Here is a 23,074-nt window from a genome sequence, read left to right on the forward strand (position 1 = left end):
TGGAACTGCTCTCTATGTCACAGCCAAGCCAAATGAGGAAATAAACGGAGAAGAGGAATAGAATATACCAATGAGACACTGCATGAGAACTAGCGCAGTGAAGAGTGTAAGTCGTGCAGCGGTGGGCACCAAATATAAATATATACAGTATGTATATGCTTTTATACATATTTTATATATTTTATATATTTATGTGTGTATATGTGTATATATAGATATTAACATATACATATATATGTATATAAGCATATACATATATATTTATAGCACAGTCCCCATAGACCACAATGTAAAGGCACCCCCACACCCATTCCATTTAATCCCTAAAAACTGCTTATATTTATAAAAAGCCACTACACACATTTGTAATAGCTGGTTAACGAGCGCCCGTACAGGGGCAAATTTGTTTGCAGGCGCGCGATAAATTAGTACTCCACTTGTAATCTGGCCCCTTGTACTAACAGGACTTTTCTATAGCTTTGCAATAAATTAACATACAAATCAGGGGCGAGATTACATATGCAGCGCAAGCTTCGGCGTAACTGCTGAAACCCGCGCCGCCCGTAATTTCACCTCGCACATTGGGGTATAACACATATATGGCACCGGCAGTTCATAAAGTGCTGTAAGTCTGCTAAACTAGCGATGTCCAGAAATGAGCGTAAATACAAATTTCTGGAGTCGCCAGTGAGTTACGGCAGTTTAATAGCTGCCGGCGTCTAAGAAAATAAAAAAAAATATATCAAATCTCCCTTAAAAGTCTAACCCGCCTCCCAAAAATAAACTCGACATGTAAAAACCCCTATATCCGCAATCCCCCCACATCGCAACTAATAATAAATGTAGTAACCCCTAAACCGACAACCCCCCACAACACAATATGCCTATTTAAGCTATTAACCCCTAATCCGCCATTTACCCACATCGCGATCTACCTAGTAAAAGTATTAACCCCTAAATCCGACAACCCCCACATCGCAAAGTACCTATTATAACTATTAACCCCTAATCCACCATTAACCCACATCGCAACAAACCGTATAAATCTATTAACCCCTAATCAGCCAAACCCACACAACGCAATAATCCTAATAAAACTATTAATCCCTAAACCGGCAAACTCACACAATGCAATAATCCTAATAAAACTATTAACCCCTAATCCACCAAACCCCTACAACGCAAGTACACTAATTAACCTATTAACCCCTAATCCACCAAACCCCCACAATACAAATAACTAATTTAACTACTAAGCCCCCTAACCTAACACCCACTAAATTAACCCTAAATTACATAAAATAATAAAATACTAAATTATAATTAAATTAAAAAATCCTAACAGTACTTAGAAAAATAAACCTAAGATTAAATTAAAATAAATTAATCTAAAATTACCAAAAATAAAAAAAACTAACATTACAGAAAATAATAAACAAAATTATCCAAAATAAAAATATTAAACCTAATCCCTATGAAAATAAAAAAGCCCCCCACAAATTAAAAACACCCCCTAATCTAATGCTAAAAATCTTTAAAGGGGCTTTTTGTAGGGCATTGCCCTAAATTAAACAGCTCTTTTGCATTTAAAAAAAAAATTCTAAGTCCCCCCCTAACAGTAAAACCCACCATCCACCAAAATCCCAAAATAAATAAACCTAACGCTAAAAAAACCTAAACTACCCATTTGTATGGGCATTGCCCTTAAAAGGGCATTCAGCTCTTTTACTGCCCTTAAAGGGGCATTCAGCTCTTTTAAGAGTGCCCAATAAATCTCTAATCTAAAAAAATCAAACCCCCCAAAAATAAAAAAAAGCCTTAGTCTAACCCCCAAATAGGTACTCACTGTTCCTGAAGTCCGGTGAAGAAGGTCCTGTTCCAGGCGGTGAAGTCTTCTTCCAAGCGGCCGACATCTTCTTCCAATCCAGCACAGAACGAAGATGAGTGCGGAGCAGGAGCGGTGACTGTGGAGCCATGGAGCGTGGAGGATCCTCTTTGTACGATTGTCGCCGTACACTGAATAGTGAATTCAAGGTACGCGTTTAAATATGGCGTCCCTTGCATTCCTATTGGCTGATTTTATTCTTCAAATTCAAATCAGCCAATAGGATGAGTGCTACTGAAATCCTATTGGCTGATTTGAACATAAAGCGCCGTATATGTGATACCAAAACCGCATAAAAACCGGCGTCGCTGGCTTTTGCGGGCAACGCTGCATATGTAATCTTGCCCCAGGTGTGAAAATGTTTTGAATACATTAACACTGTGTTAGTGGCAATTGTTTTTATTTGTTTGATATAAACACAAAATATCCACAATATCATAAGAAAAAAAAGATAAATAACAATATCTAAGTATTAAAGGGACAGTCAACCCAAAATGGCTTCTAAATCACACCTATAGAGTTTAAAGCGATTAATATTTTTAAATGTAGCCCAATTATCAACAATATTGCATTAGCATGTAAAAAGACTTACTATGTTCGTTTTTGCTGTTCAAAAATTTCCGCCTGCCCCTCCCCTATTGTGTCACAAGTTTTTACTTTTCTATTCTACAGGCTCTCTGTGTTTGCGCATGCGCAATGAGCCGATTTTCATCAAGGGGTTACTTTTAAAACCGGATCAGAAAGTAACCGCTCAGTACACAGCGGTTTCATATGTGAGACGTACGTTTGTTCTTAGCTTGATCAGGACTCGTCATACTCTGTACTGAGCGGTTACTTTCTGTTCCTGTTTTAAAAGTACCCTCTTGATGAAAATCGGCGCATTGCGCATGCGCAAATGCCGGGAGCGCATAGAATAGAAAAGTGAAGGCGAGCAAAGACTTGTGATGCAATAGGGGAGAGGGCAGGCGGACATTTTTGAACAACAGAAACAAACATAGTAAGTCTTTTTACATGCTAACGCAATATTGTTGAAAATTGGTCTACATTTAAAAATATTAATCATTTTAAACTCTATAGGTGTGATTTAGAAGCCATTTTGAGTTGACTGTCCCTTTAAAGCTGCTAGTCTTATAAGGGGAAAAAATGAAATAGGAGTAAAAAACAATAGACAGCATTTAAACAATATTGTTCAATAGAAATAGTATATATTTATTAAAATATTTAGTGTGTGTAAATAATGTTACAATAAAGTAAAAAAATACATTAAAACAACGATACTTGCGTGAAACTGGAGATCCCCAAATGTAATTAGACAACACATTTCAAGGATCCTCCTCTTCATCGGGTCCTTATTTTTTTTTGGAAGAGCTATTGTGGACTTGTACTGGAGTAGTCAACTGACATTTTGTCAGTAAATCTTGTGTTGCTTTACAGTATCTCATCAACCCTCTTGTACTTCAAAGTTTTAGAAAAAAACTATATTTAGAGCTAAAGTAGGGCAAATAAACATTTTATTATTTTTTAATTTTATGTAGCGTTTGATTTCTCTTTAAACATATGTATGTGTATTTGCCCACCAGTAGGTCATATATTGTCTATCTGAACCATGAAAGTTTAATTTTTACATTCAGGTCTCTTAAAAAATAGTTTTGAAGGCAGCAAGTAAATGTATTTTGCAATTCCCTTAGAAAGTTCTGGCTGATAAAATGAATTCTGACCTGTCGGTAAGGAGATGGTGGTATTTTGTTTTTTGTAACACTAGTGTGTTAATGGATTGTGAACTATAACTAAAGGAACAGTCTACAATAGAATTTGTATTGTTTTAAAAGATAGATAATTCCTTTATAATCCATCCCCCAGTTTTGCACAACCAACACAGTTATTTTAATATACTTTCTACTTCTGTGATTATCTTGTATCTAAGCCTCTGTAGACTGCCCCTTTATTTCAGTGCTTTTTACAAACTGGCATTTTAGCCAATTAGTGCTGGTTCCTTCATAACTCTGCGGGAGTAAGCACACGTATCTATATGACACATATGAACTAGCACTGTCTGGTTGAGAAAAGCTAATAAAATGCACTGAAAGGCGGCCTGCAGGGACTTAGAAACAGGCAAAGATTTAGAGATTAAGAGTCCCATTTATCAAGCACCGAATGGAGCTTGAGGGTCCGTGTTTCTAAAGACCGCTGCTCCATAACCTGTCCGTCTGCTCTGAGGAGACGGACAGAGATTGCCACAATTCAACCCGATCGAGTACGATCGGGTTGATTGACACCCCCCTGCTGGCGTCCGATTGGCCTTGAGTCTGCAGGGGGCGGTGTTGCACCTTCAGTTCACAAGAGCTGCTGGTGCAATGCTGAATACGGAGAGCGTATTGCTCTCCGCATTCAGAGATGTCTGTCGGACCTGATCCGCACAATCGGATCAGGTCCAACAGACCTTTGTTAAATAGGCCTCTAAAAGTATACAGGGCCAGTGCATGTGCTACAGCGGATCATGTCCATCCGACATTTAATAAAGCTACCCCATGGTGTTAAACTCTGCTGCCACTGTTTATTGGAACCTACCCTTACTAGCAGTATGTGTTTACATGCATAGTTGAATATCTGTGTGTTCCTGTGCTAGCTCATTTGTGTCCCACATGCTGTTTTCACATCCATGTACAATTTTACAATGATGTCTGCATGACTAGCTATATGCCCCTTTATTTGTGTGCATATATGTGTCTTTATTCTCTGTTCATCTATCTTTCTTCCCTGTTCCTGTTTTTTCTCTCCATTTCTGTTCCTGTCCGTGTCTCTATGCCAGTCCGTGTGTCCTTCAAAACCCACCCCTATGATGGTTGTTTCCATGTGCCTTTCCTATGTACTGTATATCCATTCCTGTTCCTGTGATCCATTGACTATTTCTGTCCCATTCTCTGCCACAGTGTCTTTTTGGGTCTTCTTTCCCCTGTCCTTCTCTATAGTTTCCCCCTTGCCTGGGGAAAATAGGCACATGGTAAATGTCTACCTAGTATCTTCAGCTATTTTATTATAGTAGCATTTGTGTAGTATATGCTCCCTTATATGTAGAGTTATATGCATGCTTTTATATTTGTGTTAGTGTGCACATATAGGTATGTGTTCCATTATACACTCAACTTTTTAACAGACAAGGATTTTTGGGGGTAATTGGATCTATATAATTTAAAAATTATTGATAAAATAGTTATCTGTGTCACCTGTGTAGCCTAAAATCCTAGTATCGGCCCTGAATGTATATTAATATAACAATGTTGGTTATGCAAAGCTGAGGAATAGGTAATAAAGGCATTATCTATGTTTTTAAACCAAAACAAAAGAAATCAAGTAGACTGTCCCTTTAACATGGACAAATATACTGATATTTAACTGCTATGTCACAATAAATTGTGACAAGATTATAATCAATTTACCATTTCAAATACTTCACCAAATTACTACCCAAATATTTAGACTAAGACACTTTAAGTGTTCCACATGAAACAAAACTTGTCTAATGAATTATTAGCGTTAGTTATTGGGATGGTTTAAAACATGAATGCATCCTATCCTTGTTTGTCTTGCTGAATGCATATCTGTAGTAAATGTACGTGAACATGACATTAGTGAGCAATCAGTTCAGCTGAAAAATGAATATATAATGGATTTGTTTATTTTCAGCTCCACGTTCGTACAATAGAATTGTTTATCTCATTTAAAATACAGTAAAGCACTGATTCAAAGGGAAATAGCCATCACTGTAGCCATTATATTATAGAACTCATGCTTTAATATTAGTGATGGACCAGTGGCGTATTTAGGTTTTGTTCTGCCCTAGGCACTAAAAATTTTGCTGCCCACCACCCCCCCCCTAGGTTTTTTTCATGGCAGTAAACGTTCATGTTCAAGTGTGCATACGTGTGTGTGTGTGTATATGGTGAGTGTGTGTTTATGGTGTGTGTGTAATGCAGTGTTTGTGTGTAGTGAATTGTATGTGTGTAGTGCAGTACGTGTATTTGTGTGTAGTGAGACTCAAAAAAGTCTGCTGCCCTAGGCAAGTAACTTGTTTGCCTAGGCCAAAATATGCCCCTGGGATGGGCGAATGTGGTGATAGTGATATTCACTTTGTAGAACATATAGTCCTGTGGACACTTGGTTTGGACAGTTGAAGGTTGATAAGAACGATAATCCATTAAAATTCAGTAATGGAATGTTATTTCCGGTTTTCCAGTGTTAACTTTAATTTTTAAATGTTCTTAATTAGATTAAATATCCACATTTGAAATTTCAAATGTAACAAATTTTACAAATTCTATTTAAAAGGTTCAATAGTTCATATGGTAAGGAATTTAGGTAGGGATAGATAATAGATACAAATATATTTACTATTTTAAATATTGCATAATTCGAATATTACACTTAAAGTAAAGGTCAATTTTGATGAATTAGTGCCCGGTTTTTAATAAACCTTTTAAAAACAAGAGCACTTTAATTAATCAAAATTGACATTTCACTTGTTTTCTTCAAAAACGTACCTTTTAATCCTGGCAGCCGCTCCAGCACTTCCTCCGCCCGTCGCAAGCCGTCTTCGCTGGTCCAAAATGACGAATCCGGCTTCCTCCAATCACGGCATTGCATCAGACCAAGATTCCCCCGGGGGTAAAGCTGTGATTGGAGGAAGCCGGATTTGTCATTTCTGACATCTGCAGAGGCTTCCGACAGCCGGGGGAATCGCTGGAGCGGCTGCCAGAATTAAAAGGTAAGTTTTTGAAAAAAAAACTGTGAAATGTCAATTTTGATGAATTAAAGTGCCCTTGTTTTTAATAGGATTATTAAAAAACGGGCACTAATTCTTCAAAATTGACCTTCACTTTAAAGAGAGCATTAGAAATACTATTACAAACATTAGAGATGTGCAAGGAAGACATTTTAGTTTTGAATATTTAAGGAAATTTGTTTCCCCAAATATTTGTTGGCTGCACTATTGAATTTTTGTTAAACATTTACATTTGAAAAGGTCACCTGTAGCTACATACTTACCCAAACAAGATCCTCTTTTTGCCAGAGCCCTGGCTACAGTAGCAGGAAGCTTAGCCGTTTGGTTCACAGGACCTGCACTAAATTTAGTGCTGAGCCCTTTAAGCCTCCTGTTAGCGCGGGCAAAAGAGGATCGTGTTAGCGCACTCTCCAGAGCGTATTAAGGTAAGTATTAACCCTTTAAAAGTAATTTAAAGGAAACAAAAACTGACAAATTTCATCAGTATTTTTTCGTTTTTTTCTAGTGCACGAATGCACATCTCTAACAAATATATTGATTCAATTTTTTTCTAATTCAAATATTGCATAATTTAATTCAAATTATGCAATATTCAAATTAGAAAATTTTGAAATGAATATTAAGTTTAAAGGTAGCATTAGAAATACCATTACATTAAATGAATGTTAGAATGTTGTACAAACATTTGAAATTTGAAACGAACAAATGTGTTAGAATTATTATTAATTTTTTTTAATGTTGCAAGACATTCGCCCATCCCTTCTTGATAAAGGGAGTAAAAAAAAAAAGAATTGGAGAGAAAGTACATTGTTTCCTTATTTCATATTGTTACTGCTGTTCGTATGTGTGTTACTGGCAGCTAAAAAACTAAAATCATAAGTTATAAAAATTATATATGGTGGGGCTTGACATGAAGCCAAGACTTTTTCTTTCATGATTCAGATAGAACATACAATTTTAAACAACTTTCAAATTTACTTCATCCTCTTGGTATCCTTTGTTGAATGAGCAGCAGTGCACTACTGGGAGATAGTGGAATGCAGTAATGCATTGCTGCTCATGAGCCTACCCCCATATGCTTTCTATTTATGGATACCAAAAATATGTAGTAAACTAGATAACAGAAATAACTTTAAAAATTGTTTAAAATGAGATCATCTGTTTGAATTATGAAAGTTTAATTTTGACTTTGCTGTCCCTTTAAGATAGAGCTTTGGAGAGCTTTGTGTGACCTCCACCTACCTCTAGTATCCAGTGACCTACAGGTTGTCCAGAACTTTTAAGAAGGACAGCTGATAACCGTAATTGCTAAAGTTATAAGCAGAGCTTCTTAAAAGAATATTAAACAACAAACTCCTCTTGCGTTTGAGTAAAATGTGTGCTTTTCTCACACTCCCTAAAGAGCCTAAAAAGTAAATTATGTGACCTGCAAATGCTCCAAATCATCAAATAGCTGGTTTAGGCAATTTGCAGCATTTTGATAACCTAGGTTACCGAATTTGCTTTTTGGCTTCTCAAGGAAGAGCGGCACAAAGCACAATTTTTAAACAAAAGCATGAGGTGTTTAAAGGGACAGTATACACCAATTGTCACATAACTGCATTTAATAGACACTACTATAAAGAATAAGATGCACAGATACTGATATAAAAATCCAGTATAAAACCGTTTAAAAACTTACTTAGAAGCTTCCAGTTTATGAAATAACAGAAAACAGGAGCGCTAAAAAGCTAAAGGTGACGTAACTCTAAACGTGAATATAATAAAACCAGGTATATCCTGCAAATAAAGTGCTATCAAAAACAAAATCTAAATGAATTCAAAGTGCTATTCATTAATGGTGTGTATACACAGTAGAAAACGAAATACTTAATATTTCAAGTTACAAAGGGTATCCCTTTAAACAGTACACTAATGTTCTTAAAATGTATAAGATACTGAGGTTGAAAAAAGAGACCAAATCTTACATTTAAAAAAGGACTATGCCAATTTAATATACTTCATAAAGCATAAAAGAATGATATTAGACAATTCTCTTAAAAATTGTATAAATGCATAAAACTAACGGACGTCTTCGTTAAAAATAAAAATAAAAATAAAACTCAGGTTGCCACCACATAAAAATATATATAGAGGAAGATCCGTTATTGTGGGCCAATGGAACTAATACAGTTCAAGTTGGAAAGATATCAGGAGTAAATTCCAAAGTTCATACTCTAAGTTAGCGATCAACCGCAGGCTTACCCCCGCTGAAGTCTCTGTGTTCAAAGTTACCGCCGTAGCGGGGTGACGTCACCTTTATGGGCGCTGTCCTGGATCGGCCTCCTGATTGGTCCTTTATCGGAGCGGCTTTAGAAGGTAACTGAAATTTCCGCTACCAAGGTATCTGCTCTTAAGTGTATAACAACACGCAAGATACCTTTGATCTTGCGTGTAATTTCAGTTACCTTCTAAAGCCGCTCCGATAAAGGACCAATCAGGAGGCCGATCCAGGACAGCGCCCATAAAAGTGACGTCACCCCGCTACGGCGGTAACTTTGAACACAGAGACTTCAGCACACACAGTGTGGGGGTAAGCCTGCGGTTGATCGCTAACTTAGAATATGAACTTTGGAATTTACTCCTGATATCTTTCCAACTTGAACTGTATTAGTTCCATTGGCCCACAATAACGGATCTTCCTCTATATATATTTTTATGTGGTGGCAACCTGAGTTTTATTTTTATTTTTATTTTTAACGGAGACGTCCGTTAGTTTTATGCATTTATACAATTTTTAAGAGAATTGTCTAATATCATTCTTTTATGCTTTATGAAGTATATTAAATTGGCATAGTCCTTTTTTAAATGTAAGATTTGGTCTCTTTTTTCAACCTCAGTATCTTATACATTTTAAGAACACTAGTGTACTGTTTAAAGGGATACCCTTTGTAACTTGAAATATTAAGTATTTCGTTTTCTACTGTGTATACACACCATTAATGAATAGCACTTTGAATTCATTTAGATTTTGTTTTTGATAGCACTTTATTTGCAGGATATACCTGGTTTTATTATATTCACGTTTAGAGTTACGTCACCTTTAGCTTTTTAGCGCTCCTGTTTTCTGTTATTTCATAGTACTATTTTCTGGCCTATATTAGGGACCTTTAGGTCTTTTCAGGAGTTTGGTGTATCACCCTGCGCTCATATTTAACCTTTATTTTATATATAAGCTTCCAGTTTAGCTCTGTTTAAAAGGTTACTGGAACACCCACTGAAAGTGGGAAATAGCAGACACTCCCCCCTCCCCCTTCCTTTGCATATGAAAAAACCCTTAACACAAACAGGAGCAAGCTGAAGTAGGTGTACGTTGGTATTCTCCTAAAACTTTGGGTCTTGGTTAGGAGTCTGAAAATCAGAGCAACGTTATTTAAAAATAAGCAAAACTATTTAAAAAAAAAAAACCTTTATAAGCTATATAAATTGACCTACGAAACATTTATGCAAAGAAAAATCTAGTGTATAATGTCTCTTTAATATCCCTTTAATCCAACACAAATATGTTATAGCTGCTTTCATTTGGAATGGGTATCTGAAAACAAGATTAAACTTTATAAATTAGCAAAAAATTAATTTTACATGAATAACTGTGAACATAGCAAAATGACTTACAGATTTCATGATAAAGTATCCAGTGGACAACAGATATGAGCAGCATGGAAGAATGGAATAAATTAGTGGGGTAGACATAAAAATAAAATATTAAAGTGCTATAAAACAGTCAGCTGAAATGGTGCTATGCTGCCCAAGTATGATCTTTATAAAAACTTTACTAGACAATTTAGATTTGGGGGGGGGGGGGGAGGGGGAAAGTTTATTCTCTGTTTATTAAATGTACATTAAATTGCTGGGCATAACTAAAGGGTTAACACTCATCATGTTTAACCCAGCAACAATTGTCTCCTATTACACCTTTGAAACCAACCTCAGATGTTTGCAAAGAAGAAAAAGAAAGCGCACATCCGATTCAAGGTAGGGGTATTTTATTCAAAGCAGCACACACTAGTAATGAACTTACTAGATGAAAAATATAAAACAGCAGAGTAAGTATTTAAAATACAGCTTCACCAAGTCCCAAGGCAACGGTAGATACAAGGCGTCCATCAGAAGATATTCAAAAGTTCCCGGCAAAGTGAGCGATGCTTTCACCAAAGGGATACGTCATCAAACCGCCTTGCGTCTGTGTCTACGGATGCCCAGAACAGCCACAATACCTCAACGCGTTTCGCCGGTGACACCCCGGCTTTTTCAAGAGTAGTAGGCTGTAGTGATGTCAGTCCTTATAAACCTGCTCTTTCAAATGATGTGTGCCTATAAAGCCCATCCACCTCAGATGTTTGTTTTGGTGCATGTATCATGTTCATCAAAAGTGCAGAATCTATCTTTATTAATGAAAGAAAAGAAAATCAACATATATCTATACTGTTTCCTATAGCCGAAAGATATCAGAGAGCAATACATCCTTATTCAGTGTTTCATTATAATCAGTCCCATATCCACTGTAAAATGTCTAAACATAGTAAAGACACTCATTGAAAAGACCCAGAGGGAAGCTTGCCCTTGAAGATGCAAGTTATTGCTATAAAAATTAAAATCACCTCAAGCTGCAGCCAATCTGAAGCAAGAGTGGGCTATAATGGAGTCATTTGCCCTGCTCTGTTTGACCTAAAGAGAAACATGAATGTTCATTTAAAAGAAAAGAAGCCCCAAATTAAAATGGGTGGTCACTTGTCCCCTTTAAATACAGATGATCACTGTGAAAAACTATGGAGTCTTTTGTGAGGTGTCCCCTCATATAACTTTGTGGGAGTAGCCCTTTCGAGTACCCCAACTACATACCATTAAGGTGTTTGGTAAGTTGAAGAAGCTTATTTTAGATTGTAAAAAGCACTGAGATAAGGGGCAGTCTGAAGGGGCTTAGTAAAAGACAAACTTATAGGTAAAAAGTATATTAATATAACAGTATTGGTTAAGCAAAACAGGGTATGGGCAATAAAGGGATTATCTATCTTTTTAAGCTATAACATTTTAAGTACATGGTCCTTTTAATGCAGGCTACTGTGCAAACAGGAGTTGCAGAGGACAAACACATGGTCTGAGGACTGACAATTAGCCATTGAGGGGGCATAGAGATGGGATGAGGGCTGTCCATATAGTAGCTGCAGGAGATAGTCACCAGACTTGACTGCTGACAATGTTGGCCATACAATTGGCTGAAGTCAACATACATCAGCAACTGAGGACTGACAACTGTCCGTACAGGGGCTTCATAAGATATGTACCTAGCCTGAGAGTGTTGGCAGTGTATACAAGGGTCTTCAGAGAACATACACCTGGGTTAAGAGTCGGCATCAAGGAATACAGAGGTTGCAGGGGACATGCACATGGCCTGTGGGCTGGCAGTGGGTCAAACAGCAATTACAGGGACCAGTCTCTAATAATGTTTCTGTCAATTGGTCACACAAGTGAACTGAATTCAAATGCACTTACCTGAAGGACTGATATGGAGATGGGACATGCATCTTGCCTGAATGCTGAAACTTGGCATTCCCCAGTTTTGCATAACCAACATTGTTATAGAAATATACTTTTTACCTCTGTAATTACCTTGTATCTGAGCTTCTGCAGACTGCTTTCATATCACTGACCTTTTGACAGACTGGCATTCCAGGCAATTAGTGCTGACTCTTAAATAACTTCACGTGCATTAGCACAATGTTATTTATATGAAACATATGAAACACAGCCCTCTAGCTGTGAAAAACTGTAAAATGCATTTCAGATAAGAGGCGGTCATCAAGGGCTTCAAATTTAGCATATGAGCCTACCAAGGTTTAGTTTTCACATAAGAATACCAAGAGAATAAAGCAATTGTGATGCTAAAAGTAGATGAGAAGATTGTTTAAAATGACATGATGAAAGTTTAATTTGGACTTTACTATCCCTTTAACTACAAGCAAGTTGCAACTTTTGTATACACTTACTTTTTACCATTACTTACCGATACCATTAGAGTGTCAGGTCAGTCTAATTTATTTTATTTTATTTTATTTTCCTTTGAATCTCAGTTGATCAAACTTTTCTTAGCAATGACACAAAGTGACTATTACTTTATTTACACTTTATTCTTGTAACACTACCTAGTAGCGAATCACTGTATTCACACCTTCAAGATTTTACAAATATATTTGATCACAATGAAGCCTTTAAGACAAATATTTTACCCACTATAGATAGAACTATTTTTATACTTTGGATGAGAATATGTGTCCCAAACAAAGGGTTAATTTGAAGAGACCACTCCCTTGTGTGCAAGGGTGGTTCTCAGGTGTTTTTTCTGTTTATTCTGATTGGTAAAGGTTTAGTAAAGCATATATTTAAAGGCTAATCATAGCCCTATTTTGTATGCCTGATGAAACAGCGTTTGAAGCGCTGAGAAACGCGTAGCATTTTTTAGGGTGGTCTGTCACTATACCCCACCTAGCTTTGGTTCCTGTTTTTAAATAGCTTTTATGGTTTTATAATAAATTGGTTGCTGAACCTTTTTAACTGGAACCTGTCTTGCCTATCCTTTACCAATCACTTCCACTGGAAGTAATAAGCTGTTGGAAACCCTGCAGCTGTGTGCTCTTGTGATTCCTGAATTGAGCTCCTGCTATCCTGCTTTCCTGGACATTCACATTCGGGAGTGTTTGCACTCGACAGAACAGTAAGCTGGGGTGCTGTAAAAATATCCAGCCTGCACCTAATAGCACTGTCTGAGTGCTCCTGGGAAATGTGAGTACCCTGACACAGGGGTTTATCTGCAATTATCCCACACCATATACTACTGATACACACATGCGCCTCTCTATGTTATTGTATTTCTGTACTAGAGTATCTGTCACCAAGGTGTAAAGAGAGTGCTGCACTTGTTTGGATTCTCAGAGGTATCCTCCAATTGGAAGAGATGTTTGAAATAACCCTTGGATACTTCAGACATCATATGTGTTGGGACTATGCTGTTTATATTTAGGAGGTTTGCATAAATTTAATAAGTCGGTATTTATCCATTGATTGGAAAGTTTATTTCCTTTTTACAGACGTTTTATCATTCAACCTAATTTTATATACACTCATTACCAACTGAATAATTTGACAATTGTTTATATTTTAATATATCTATATTGAGTTATTGTATTGATATTCTATTCATTCCTTATATATATATTTTTTTTATCTTTTGATTAGCGCCCTCTATTGGAAGAGATTGTATTGATTTCTTCTGTGCAATTTCTTTCTTATTCCAGGAGCAGTGCGGAGCAGAGGACGGAGCTGAAGACCAATGACCGCGGAGCTGGAAGACCAATGACCGCGGAACTAAAGACCGGAGCCCCTGGAACTGAAGACCGGAGATCCTGGGACTGAAGACCGGCGACCCTGGAACTGAAGACCGGCTACTGAAATCCTATTGGCTTTTAGGGGGACAGACTTTTTTCTGTAAAAGAGCTGTTTATCTTGGGGCAATGCCCTGCAAAAAGCCCTTTTAAGGGCTACTGGCAGTTTATTCTTAAAATTAGGGGGTGTTTTTATTTTGGGGGGCTTTTTAATTTTCATAGGGATTAGGTTTAATTTTGTAAACTTTTGTAATTTTGTTTTTTATTTTCTGTAATGTTAGCCTTTTTTATTTTTTGTAATGTTAGCTTTTTTTTGTAACTTTAGTATTTTTTAGTTTAGTTAATTTGTGTTAATTTAGGGGGTGTTAGGTTAGGGGGCTTAGTAATTTAATTTGTTATTTGCGTTGTGGGTTTTGGCAGTTTAAGGGGTTAATAGGTTAATTAGGTTTATTGCGATGTGTTTTTTTTTTCCTTTTTAGGGGTTAATAGGGTAAATAGTTTTTTTGCGATGTGTGGGTTTGCGATTTAGGGGATAATATGTTAATTATGTTTATTGCGGGGTTTTGCGGTTTAGGGGTTATTAAGGTAATTAGGTTTATTGCGATGTGGGTGGTTGACGGTTAAGGGACTAATGGGTTAATTACTTTATTATTTTGCGATGTGTGGGTTTGTGGTGTAGGTGTTAATACTTTGTGTGGGTTTTTTTTTTTTGTTATACTTCGTGTGGGCAGTGTTTTGTTTTTTTTGTAATGCTCCGTTTGCCTTCGCTGCATCCCAGTGGATTACAAAAATGGCACCACCCTACCATTTTTGGAATTCACCAGGATGCAGCTGCGCACGCAGCCAACAATCTGTTGGCTGCCTCACGCTGCCAACATTCCATTGAGGATGCGTGCGGAACTGCCGACGACAATGGACATTACTAACGCAATTATAGTATAGATATGTGTATATCTGTATATGTGTATTTACAGACATATATACACATAAATATATATATATATATATATATATATTTAGTCAGAGGGTATTTTAACTTGCGCTGTGTGTGTAGCAAATGTTTATTTTGCTTGTAACAGTTCCTCCTAGTGTATTTCAATAGCAGCTATATCTGAGTATTCCACTATCACCAATGGAATGAGAAGTATGGGGTATGTAGTAAGAGGTTCCAGATGTCAGCGCTTATAGAAGTGAGGAAACAAAAAAACAATTTATGGTGCAGTATGAAAGCACTGTTGTGTAGTGTAGCAATAAATAATAGAATAGTGCTCACCTTATTTGACCTCAAACTTGTGAGGTATGTTGATAACGTAAAGGGGATTTTATCCGTCTCTGTGTTAAAGATGTTAACGCCTGTTCAACCGGTTGGAGTATGGTGTTTTCTTTCCTTCAAAACCTCTTTGGAGAATAGTGATTACTGGCTGTTCCTCTGTGGGGTGTGGTGAGCTTCTCCTCTGTGGAGTATGGTAAGCTTGGTGGAGTGTAGTATGCTTCTCCTCTGTGGGATATGGTAGGCTTTCCCTTGGTGATGTATGGTTTGCTTCTCCTCTGTGGGGTATGGTAAGCTTGGTGGAGTGTAGTATGCTTCTCCTCTGTGGGGTATGGTAAGCTTGGTGGAGTGTAGTATGCTTCTCCTCTGTGGAGTATGGTAAGCTTGGTGGAGTGTAGTATGCTTCTCCTCTGTGGGATATGGTAGGCTTTCCCTTGGTGATGTATGGTTTGCTTCTCCTCTGTGGGGTATGGTAAGCTTGGTGGAGTGTAGTATGCTTCTCCTCTGTGGGGTATGGTAGGCTTTTCCTTGGTGATGTATGGTTTGCTTCTCCTCTGTGGAGTTTGGTAAATTTCTCCTCTGTGGGGCATGGTTAGAAGATGCCTAGAGAAGGAGATGATACCTGGAGATGGAGATTATCACTTCTCCTGTTTATAGAGTATGGGAAAATCTTTGATATCAATAAATATGCTTGTAGGTTTTTGCTTAAAAACTTCTCCTTTATTAGGTACAAACTAAAACGCAAACAACGTGTTTATGGAAATACATATAAGACATATATTTTATGGAAGAAAAAAGCCCCCACAAAAATGTTGCTGTCCTCGTGATAAAAGTCCCAAGTTAAAGTGGGCTTGCAAATGTCCAGTTGACGCAGGGTGAGTGTTATAAACTGCTGCCCTGAAATGGCTGAAGATAAAAAACTAATGATTCCGTTTTCAAAGACTGCAGTGTAAACAATACTAATTGAATCAACCTTAAAGTGTCCAGTAAATATCCTGTAAGGTGGATGTATCGTTAGGCAGATGACTTTTGATGTAGATACTGTCAGTGACAGAGTTCGTTGTGATGTTTACGATGAGGTTTGGGGGGCTTTTTTCTTCCATAAAATATATTTTTAACATGTATTTCCACAAACACGTTGTTTGCGTTTTAGTTTGTGCCTAATAAAGGAGAAGTTTTTTGCAAAAACCTACAAGCATATTTATTGATATCAAAGATTTTCCCATACTCAGGAGAAGTGATAATCTCCATCTCCAAGTATCATCTCCTTCTCTAGGCATCTTCTAACCATGCCCCACAGAGGAGAAATTTACCAAACTCCACAGAGGAGAAGCAAACCATACATCACCAAGGAAAAGCCTACAATACCCCACAGAGAAGAAGCATACTACACTCCACCAAGCTTACCATACTCCACAGAGGAGAAGCTCACCACACCCCACAGAGGAACAGCCAGTAATCACTATTCTCCAAAGAGGTTTTGAAGCAAAGAAAACACCATACTCCAACCGGCCGAACAGGCGTTAACATCTTTAACACAGAGAGAGATAAAATCCCCTTTACGTTATCAACATACCTCACAAGTTTGAGGTCAAATAAGGTGAGCACTATTCTATTATTTATTGCTACACTACACAATAGTGCTTTCATACTGCACCACAATTTTTTTTTTTGTTTCCTCCCTTCTATAAGCGCTGACACCTGGAACTGTTTACTATATATATCATACATAGAAGTGCATTTAAACCCTTTGCTGTGAAGTAGCTTAAAACATGTAAAAGAATATTTATGCAATATACATATTTAATATGTTTTAACTATGTATTTGCAATAAATATTAGTAAATCTCAATGTTCTGCATAAAGTGGAACATGTTCTATATTCCTATATATATATGTATACATCTATACTAATATAATCATGTATATATATATATATATATGTGTATAATCCTCGTGGGATATTCCACTATCAGACCGAACTCGGCCAGTAGTCTTCTTATCTCAACCTTGAGCTGGAATAATAGGGAATATCCCAGAGCAGAGAAAGTTTGCAAGATGAGGTAAGCGGTACTCACCACAGGCAGGATAGTCTTCGGCAACAACAGGCAGGGAATCAGAGAAAGGCAGTTTAGTGGTAAACCACAAGACAGGTCAGGCAGGCAGGGGTTGGCAACAGTAAGGCAGTCCAAAGGTAAACCACTAGAATGGTCAGCCAGGCAGGGTTTGGCAACGGTAAAGCAGTCCAAAGGTAAAACACTAGAATGGTTCAGCAGTTTAGGGGTTAACAGGCATAGTAGTCAGACAAGCAGAGTTCAGCAACAGTATATCAATCCAGAAATCAGCAATCTATCACACCCAGGAGCACACAAATTAACACCTATACTTGGGCAATGATAGATTGCTGAATGGCCACTGAAACAGCCCCTGACAATGAGCGGGGAAGGTGGTGCAGCACCCCTAGCAACGGCTAGTGTTGCGTGACATATCCCCCCTCACAAGGGTCAGTTTCAAAGGGTTAGCAGTATGGAATCTGGAGACCAAAGATGGAGCATGCACATCACGGGCAGGAACTCAGGAACGATCCACCACGTAGTAACCCTTCCAATGTACAAGATATTGCAGTTTTCTGCACCTGTATCTGGAGTCCAGGATTTTAGCAACCATATATTCAGGATCGCCATGGACCAGGAACGGAGGAGGAGCTCTTAGTTGGGTATATCTATTCTTGATGTAAGGCTTGAGTAATGAGATATGGAAGACTGGGTGTATGCGCAGGGTTCTGGGCAAGGCCACTCTGTAGGCAACAGGAGACAGTCTTTTTAGGACTTTGTAAGGATCAATAAACCTAGGCCCTAATTTGTGACAGGGTTGACGAAGCTGAATGTGTCAAGTAGAGACCCAAACACATTTACCTACCGAGATGGCATGTACAGGGGCTCTATGATGATCAGCAAACTTCTTGTATCTAGAGACAGCTGAACATAACTGAGAGCGAATACATTGCCAATGAGTGGTGAGTTCAGTAACGCGTCGGTCTGCAGCAGGAACCCCTGTAAACTGAGCAGAAAGAGGGAAGACACAAGGTTGATACCCTGCTGCGGCTTGAAATGGAGAACAACGTAGAGAATAGTGCCAATGAGTGTTTCTCGCCAGCTCAGCTAGGGGTAACAATTCCAGTTGGAATGGAGAGAATTGACAAAGGCTCTAAGGTAGGCCTTGAGATCTTGGTGTACTCTTTCAGTTAGTCCATTGGTTTGAGGGTGGTAGCCAGAAGACAAGGAAACAGTGGTTCCAATCAATTTACAAAAGACTCTCCAAAAGGTAGAAATGATTTGTGGACCTCTGTTGGAAATAATATTCATGGGAATGCCATGAAGTCGTACCACATGCAAGAAAAAAAGAGACAATAGGTCTTGGGCAGAAGGTAGTTTCTAAAGGGGTACAAAATGAGCCAGTCTGGAAAACTGATCCACCACAACCCAAAGAACTGTATGGTGGTCAGTAGGTGGAAGGTCCACAATGAAGTCCATTGTTATGTGTGTCCATGGTTGTTTGGGAATGGACAATGGTTGCAGCAAGCCAGGAGGCAAGGATCGGGGAATTTTGTTGGCAGCACAAGCCGTGCAGGCTCTCACATAATCATGAGCATCAGACTTCATAGTAGGCTACCATACATGTTGGGAAAGATGCTTAAAAGTCCTTGTCAAGCCAAGATGTCCTGAGAGTTTACTATCATGAGCCTAGGATAGCACAGGAGTGCGTAGATTCAGAGGTACAAAGAGGATATCAGAAGCCACATGGGCTTCAGGAGGTTTTCTAGACCGGGCACATTGCAGTCTTTAAAAAAGGGTGGTATTCAGTTGAGTAACCACACAGGAGGGAGGTATGATGTGTTCAATAGGAACTTCAGAGGAATCACTTGAGTTAGGAAACTGACGAGAAAGGGCGTCCCCCTTCTTGTTTTTGGTCCCGGGAAGATAAGAGACCTGGCCTGTCGATGATTGAGTTGATGAGCAGTCTCTAGGTAAGTGCCCTCTAACCAATGATGACATTCAGTCAAGGCCATCTTAATGACTAAGAGTTCACGATTACCCACATTGTAATTCCTCTCTGCAGGAGTAAAGCATTTAGAGAAAAAGGCTACAGGGTGCGACTTGGAGGTTAAAGGATCCCTTTGGGTTAGAACTGTTCCAGCCCCTGTCTCGGAGGCATCAACCTCTAAAGTTAACCGTAGGTCAGGATCAGGATGGCGGAGCACAGGAGCAGAACAGAAAGCATTTTTTAGACGAGAGAAGGCATTTATGGCTTCAGGTGGCCAATGTTTACAGCCTTTGTTCTGTTTTGTCAATTCAGTAAGTGGAGCGACTGTTTGAGAAAAGTTCTTTATAAACTTGCGGTAATAATTAGAGAACCCCGAGAATCTCTGTAATTTCTTTAATGAAGTAGGTTGAGGCCATTCTAAAACTGCGGTGAGTTTAGCAGGATCCATGGCAAAACCCTCCTTCGAGATGACATAACCAAGGAACTGGATCTGAACTTGATCAAACTCACATTTTTCTAGCTTGGCTACCAAAGAATTGTCTCTGAGACATTGAAGTACCTGTCTCATGTGTTTATGATGCTCTTCAAAAGTTGAAGCGAAAACAAGGATGTCATCCAAGTAGACGATGACAGTGCGATTGAGGAGGTCACAGAAGACATCGTTGACAAATGCCTGGAAGACTGCAGGGGCATTACACAGCCCAATTGCATTAAAAGGTATTTGTAATGCCCTGATCTTGTGTTGAAGGCGGTCTTCCATTCCTGGCCTGGGAAGACACAAATCAGATTGTATGCCCCACGACGGTCCAGCTTGGTGAAGAAGCGAGCATCCTGGAGTGAGTCATACAGTTCAGTGATTAAAGGAATGGGATAGCGATTCTTGATAGTTATGTTGTTCAAGGCCCTGTAGTCGATACAGGGTCTGAGCCCACCATCCTTCTTACTGACAAAAAAGAAGCCTGCCCCAGCAGGAGAGAAGGATGGACAAATTAAACCTTTAGCAAGGTTCTCTTGGATGTACTCCTTCATGGTTTGGTTTCAGCTTTGGAGAATGGATAAGTCCTCCCTTTAGGAAGTGGGGCTTTGGGAAAATGGTCAATTTTACAGTCATAAGGACGGTGGTGTGGCAGCACATTGGCTGCTTTCTTGTCAAACACATCTGGGAAGTCTGCGTATACTGTGGGGAAGGTTTGAAGGAGTCTAAAGACTGGCTATGGGGATGTGGAGCAGAGGAGTGACTTTAGCAAGGCAGGAGTGGAAACAGGAGGTACCCCAGGAGGCCAGTTGTCCTTCAGCCCAGTCGAACTGCGGATTATGTATACAAAGCCAAGGATGACAGGTTGTGCTGGAGAATGAATGACCTTGAACTGCAGCTTTTCCATATGAAGGACTCCCACAGTCAGGGTCAGGGGTGCTGGCTCAAAATGGATCAACCCTGAACCAAGGGGGGGGGGGCATCCAGAGTAGTTATTTTGAGACAATGTCTTTTCTGCAGAAGAAGTAAGCCAGCTTGAATCATAAAACAGTGATCCAAATAGTTTCCAGCTGCCCCGAGTCAATGAAGGCTTGAGTGTGGACATAATTCTGAAGAAAGGTAAGAGTAACAGGTACCAGAATCCGTGAGGAGTAAGATGATTTAATAGTGATCATGCTTAGAGGTACCCCAGTGTTATCCCCTAAGCATTGACTTTTTCCGGCCGAATGTCACAGTTCTTTAGTTGGTGGGAGTTAAAACAGCAATAAAAGCATAGTCTCAATCTCCTTCTTCTCTGTCTTTCAGACTCTGATGGTTTGAAGGAGAAAAGATCCATGGGTTCCTCTACTGGGGTAGTTGGAGAAGTTGAAGGGGTAGAGGACACTGCAGAAACCAGACGAATAGAAGGACGGGAGTGAAGGATCCTCCGAGTTCTGTCTCTCTCGGCTTGTCTCTCCTGGAAGCGAGAGTCTATACTGATACAAAGTGATATAAAGTCATCCAAAGAAGAGGGAATATTACGATAAGTGAGTTCCTCTTTGATGCGTTCATGCAGACTCCTCCTAAAGGCTGCCTTGAGGGCACTGCCATCCCAACTGGTCTCTAGTGCCAAGGTGCAAAACTCGATGGCAAATTGTGCCACAGTGCTATTTCACTGGCGGAGATCTAGGAGAGAAAATTCTGCAGCAGAAGTACTGCCAGAAGTCCCAAACACAGAAGCAAGTGCAGAAATTAACGCATCAGCATCGTTCAGGAGTGGAGCATTCTGTTCCAAAAGGGGAGAGACCCAGGCTAGGGCCTTGTCTTTCAGTAAGGAAATGATAAAGGTGACCCTTGACTGGTGAGACTTAAAGGATCATTGCGGAAGTGCAGCCTGCATTGGTTAAGAAAACCCCTACAATCGGTAGTACCTTCATACTTGTCAGGCAATGGTATCCGGGGTATACTTCCATAAGCAGGGGAAGAAGGCACAGTAGTAGGAGCAGAGACTAGCGGTACAACAACAGGAGTGGTATTCCTCGCTGCAACTAGTGAAGAGAGTTGAGCGGTTATAGCCTCTAGTTTGGAATCCATACTCTGTAACTGTGTGGTATGGGTTCCTAACATCTGTCCCTGAAGATAAACCGCTCTTGCTACCTCATTTGACTCCATGGCCGAAGTATAATGTAATGCTCGTGGGATATTCAACTATCAGACCGAACTTGGCCAGTAGTCTTCTTATCCCGGCGTCGAGCCGGAATGATAGGGAATATCCCAGAGCAGAAAAAGTTTGCAAGATGAGGTAAGCAGCACTCACTACAGGTAGGATAGTCTTCGGCAGCAACAGACAGGGAATCAGAGAAAGGCAGTTCAGTGGTAAACCACAAAAAGGGTCAGGCAGGCAGGGTTTGGAAACAGTAAGGCAGTCCAAAGGTAAACCACTAGAATGGTCAGGCAGGCAGGGTTTGGCAATGGTAAAGTAGTCCAAAGGTAATCCACTAGAATGGTCAGGCAGGCAGGGTTTGGCAACAGAGAGGCAATCCAGAACAATAGGGGTTAATCAAGCAGAGTGGTCAGATAAGCAGAGTTCAGCAGCAGTATATCAATCCAGCAATTTAGGGTTTAACAGGCAGAGTGGTCAGACAAGCAGAGTTCAGCAACAGTATAACAATCCAGCAGTTTAGGGGTTAACAGGCAGAGTGGTCAGAGAAGCAGAGTTCAGCAACAGTATATCAATCCAGCAGTTTAGGGGTTAACAGGCAGAGTGGTCAGACAAGCAGAGTTCAGCAACAGTATATCAATCCAGAAATCAGCAATCTATCACACCCAGGAGCATACAAAGGGGCAGATTTATCAAGGTCTGGCGGACCTGATCCGACACTGCGGATCAGGTCCGCCAGACCTTGCTGAATACAGCGAGCAATACGCTCGCTGTATTCAGCATTGCACCAGCAGCTCACAAGAGCTGCTAGTGCAACGCCACCCCCTGCAGTCTCGCGGCCAATGGGCAGCCAGCAGGGGGGTGTCAATCAACCCGATCGTACTCGGTCGGGTTGTATTGTGGCGATGTGTGTCCGCCTGCTCAGAGCAGGCGGACAGGTTATGGAGCAGCGGTCTTTGTGACCGCTGCTTCATAACTACTGTTTCTGGCAAGCCTGTAGGCTCGCCAGAAACACGGGGCATCAAGCTCTATTCGGAGCTTGATACATATGCCCCAATGTAAC

Source organism: Bombina bombina, chromosome 9, assembly GCF_027579735.1.
Source record: "Bombina bombina isolate aBomBom1 chromosome 9, aBomBom1.pri, whole genome shotgun sequence".
In the NCBI taxonomy this organism is placed as follows: domain Eukaryota; kingdom Metazoa; phylum Chordata; class Amphibia; order Anura; family Bombinatoridae; genus Bombina; species Bombina bombina.